The sequence below is a fragment of the Sceloporus occidentalis genome, unplaced genomic scaffold (genome assembly GCF_023333645.1).
Source record: "Sceloporus occidentalis isolate IW3139 unplaced genomic scaffold, rSceOcc1.0.p SCAF_39, whole genome shotgun sequence".
NCBI classification, from domain to species: Eukaryota; Metazoa; Chordata; class Lepidosauria; order Squamata; family Phrynosomatidae; genus Sceloporus; species Sceloporus occidentalis.
The window spans coordinates 6,110,016-6,114,803 of NW_028317019.1; positions in this window are offsets into that span (position 1 = coordinate 6,110,016).

Below are 4,788 nucleotides of genomic sequence, written 5' to 3' on the forward strand. Positions count from 1 at the left end.
TTGGGAAAGGCAAAGCAAGGGGTCTGGGACCTGGTTTCTGATATTAGTGAGGGTCAAGTGCCAGGGAGGAGCCTTAAAACAGCTTTAAGACATCTCCAAGACTGGGATGGATTACTGTTGGGGTTTGGGGGGGGTATATTGGACCCCAGGAGATCTCAGAGCGGAGGTGGGGGCTGTTTTGCCACTGTTGGGCCCTCTCTGATCCACTGCAGGGCCAAGGGAGCCTTTTTCACATGAAGCCTCTCCAGAGCCTCAAAAGGCTGGAAGAGGGGCCACAAAAGCCAGGAAACTTACTCAGGAATGTGCTGAGGACTATTTAGGGGCAAAAAGAATTAATCTCCATGGGTCCTTCCCACAAAATTCCAGAACTGGCAGTTTAGGATTTGATATTTAGAATCCTTACAAAGTGGAGAACAATATTGCCTCACTAAAACTAGAAATTCCAAGATTCCACAGGAAGTTGTTATGACAATTAAATTACGTGTGAAAGGGAACTAGGAATGGTAGTAGAGCACAAGTTGAACATGTGTCAACAGTGTGATGCAGCAGCTAAAAAGGCCAATGTGATCCTAGGCTGTATCAATAGGAGTATAGTGTCAAGATCAAGGGAAGTAATAGTGCCACTCTATTCTGTTTTGGTCAGGGCTCACTTGCAATAATCCTGTGTCCTGTTCTGGGCACCACAATTCAAACAGATGTTGAGAAGCTGGACCATGTCCAAAGGAGGGAAACCAAAATGGAGAACGGTCTTGAAACCATGCTCTCTGAGGAACGACTTAGGGAACTGGGTATGTTTAGCTTGGAGAAGAGAAGGTTAAGAGGTAATATTATAGCCCTGTTCAAATATTTGAAGAGATGTCATATTCAGGATGGAGCAGGCTTGCTTTCTGCTACTCCAGAGAAAAGGACACGGAACAATGGATGCAAGTCACAGGGACAAGAGATTCCTCTTAAACTTTAAGAGGAACTTCCTGAGAGTAAGGGCTCTTCAACAGTGGAATATACTCCCTCAGAGTTTGGTGGAGTCTTTCTTTGGAGGTCTTTAAACCGAAGCTGGATGGCCATCTCTTGGGGTGCTTTGAATGTCTATTCTTGCATGGCAGAAGATTGAACCAGATGATCCTTGTGGTCTATTTCAACTCTTTGATTATATCATTCTAAAGTAGAATCATAGCGCTCTGACAGTAAATTATGAAACGGCCCTCAGTCTTCATAGAAAGAACAATGGATTCAGGTTCCTTACCCACAGAAGCCACATTCCCATAATTCTCCATCATCACATAACTGTACATAAGTCTCTATTTCTTCGTCAACAGTTTCCATTCCTCCTCAGTGAAATATACAGCCACATCTGCAAAGGTCACCTGCAACAGAAAATAGCCCTCATCCAGAGAGTGACTAAACAAAAGGGGAGGAAAGCACATGGTGCATTGCAAATATTGTTTCAACAATTCAGAATTCAGTCCAGGAAATAAACTTTAAATTCTGCAAACAAGCAAAAAGTGTCTCAATCCTTTCAAAATAATATACAATTTGATAAACAGTATAATTTAGGCCATGTCTGATATATTATTGATTGATTAGGATACTGACTATCACAACATTGTATAGTACATTTAGTCACCAATGAATTATAGTGCATTTAGCCATATCTCACCTAATTTCAGAGGCATATTTCCTTTTTAAAAAACAGTTCTGGGGAGTACTCTGGGCTTGGGGCCACTAGGCTCACCCTCAATTTAGGTCCAGAGATATTCCTCCATATCCCCCAGCATTTCACAGATGGGGAAAGCAAGACACATGTGGCTAAGCAACACCAGAAGGGGGTCAAGATGGCCAAAGTTGTTAATGATAAAGATCACACAAGCAAGGAAGGGTACCGCAGTTTGCTTTTTCCTCCAACTCCTGGCAAGGACAAGACCCTGACTCTATCCCTCCTCCCATCTTCCCTCTTTTAAGTTGATGGGATGCAGACTCTTTTGAACTTGGAACACATTTTGCAGCAACTGAACTGACCTGAGGAGAAGAGGGAAAGTGGGAGGAGAAGAGAGAAATAGGACATTTTCTAAGCCCCTGAAAAAATGAGGTGACAGAGGATTACCCATGACTCTTTCTGCCAAACTGGGACAGTATGTTCTCCGCTTGCTTTCATGAGCCGGCCCAGACATAGATAAAACTAATAGTAAGGATGGCAACTTACCAAAGAGCTGTTGTACCTCAGGAGCCTCTTTCTTTTGGAGCGCAACTCCCTCCGCTTGGCCTCTGTTTCGGCCATCAGGTGGGCAGGGGTCCTGGTTGTCCTGCACTCGAGTCTCTTCCAGAAAGACAGGTTCCAAAGCCGTGTACAAGGAGTCCGAGATGAAGGTCCTGAGAAAAGGGACCAGGGTTAGGATTGGCTTGGCAAGAAACCCTGCATCACTCAAAGAGACAGAGAATAGCATCCTGCTGGTGACACACGCAGGTGACATATGCCTCCTTTGGGCCAATGCAGAGGTGGGTATCCCCTTCCTCCCTCTGCACCAAACAAAGCCCCCTGGACCTAGCATAGATTCACTGCAGCTCCCCTACACAACAGATACTCCATGCCTTATTAGAGTGGGGGGGGGGAATTAGGGGATGGGGAATTGGAGAGGGCCCTGGTTATGTCCCTGTAGATAGATGTGAAATGAGTGTATCATAAACAAACAAACAAACAATCTGCCAAAATATCCAGAGGTTTCCAGTACTTTTCCCCAGCATCAGCCCCTTTCCCAAGAAGGCTGCATCCGCACTATAGAAATAAGGCACTTTGACACAGCTTTAACCGCTCAGTGCTATGGAATCCTGGGATTTTACCTTTGGACACTTAGCTTCTCTACCAGAGAGTTCTGGTGCCACAACAAACTACAAATCCCAGGATTCCACAGGATGGAGCCAGGAAAGTTAAAGCGGTTTCGAACCGGATTATTTCTTCAGTGCAGATAATTTCTGTAGTGCAGATACAGCCTAGCTCTGTTGTAAAAGTCAAATTATTATCTAGTTAAAATGGTTTTCCTTTTAAAAAATAAGTTTTTTTAGTCTCTAATCCTTATTCTTCTTGTTCTTGTTTGTTTCATTCTTGGTAATATGAGTTATTCTGGTCTGTCTCCTTCCTTCTTCCCTGAAAATCTATTAATTAGGAAACTGGGGAGACTTTGAAAACCTCCCAAAGGAGCCACTTTTGGCCTTTTTTGGGGGACTAGCCTCCTCTTAGAAGCCAAAGCCCAATGTTTGTGAGGAAGAAGAATAAGGCTTGTATTAAAACTATCCTCCCCATTTCTGATCCCTTTTAAAACCCTTGTTCCCCAGAAGGAGCAGAGCTTTGTAATAAGAAAACCCTCTCAGAAAAGAGCCACAAAAGACACACAAAGAGACACACTTCCTTCCTTTTGGCCCAAGGAGCCTGGCCTCCTTCTGACTCTGGAGCCTCAGGAGAGAAAGAGATGACTCTGTTCAACTGAGGCCTCAGAGAAGGTTCCGGAACAATATTCCCTCAGACACAAGCAGAAAAAAATGGCCACTGAAACACAAAATGGCCGCCTGAACAAATGTCTACTAGAACACAAGGAACAGGGACTGGGATTCCAGCCAATCAAGGCCAGGGATGGTGGGAGGGACTGGGATTCCAGCCAATCAGGGCCAGGGATGGTGGGAGGGACTGGGATTCCAGCCAATCAGGGCCAGGGATGGTGGGAGGGACTGGGATTCCAGCCAATCAAGGCCAGGGATGGTGGGAGGGACTGGGATTCCAGCCAATCAGGGCCAGGGATGGTGGGAGGGACTGGGATTCCAGCCAATCAGGGCCAGGGATGGTGGGAGGGACTGGGATTCCAGCCAATCAAGGCCAGGGATGGTGGGAGGGACTGGGATTCCAGCCAATCAGGGCCAGGGATGGTGGGAGGGACTGGGATTCCAGCCAATCAAGGCCAGGGATGGTGGGAGGGACTGGGATTCCAGCCAATCAGGGCCAGGGATGGTGGGAGGGACTGGGATTCCAGCCAATCAAGGCCAGGGATGGTGGGAGGGACTGGGATTCCAGCCAATCAAGACCAGGGATGGTGGGAGGGACTGGGATTGCAGCCAATCAGGGCCAGGGATGGTGGGAGGGACTGGGGTTACAGCCAATCAGGGCCAGGGATGGTGGGAGGGACTGGGGTTACAGCCAATCAAGGCCAGGGATGGTGGGAGGGACTGGGATTCCAGCCAATCAAGGCCAGGGATGGTGGGAGGGACTGGGATTGCAGCCAATCAGGGCCAGGGATGGTGGGAGGGACTGGGGTTACAGCCAATCAGGGCCAGGGATGGTGGGAGGGACTGGGGTTACAGCCAATCAAGGACAGGGATGGTGGGAGGGACTGGGATTCCAGCCAATCAGGGCCAGGGATGTGAGAGGGACATAGCAACATCATCTGAAATCTTGGGATTTGTAGTCCATTGAGCTACTGGATCTCTCTAGTTAAGAGTTATAAATACTGCTTCCTTGGCTGCCAATCCAAGGATTTCCTAGGAAGGAACCATGTCAGTTAATGTTTTTGGCCCCAAAAGTTCCCCAGTATATCCTTCAGCAAGTTTACAGGGATTTTTTGGTCCCTGTTTTTCTATGCTCTGGAGAAGCTTCCAATGTCCTCTTGGGGAAAAGGCCTCCTTTGGCCCTACTACAAGCGCTCAGAGTGGTCCCAACAGTGAGAAAACTGCCTCTACTTCCCCCAAGGAAAGTGGGGGAGTATTCAATAGTACAATGGAACGTACCTCTGAGATCCCTGGGGCCCA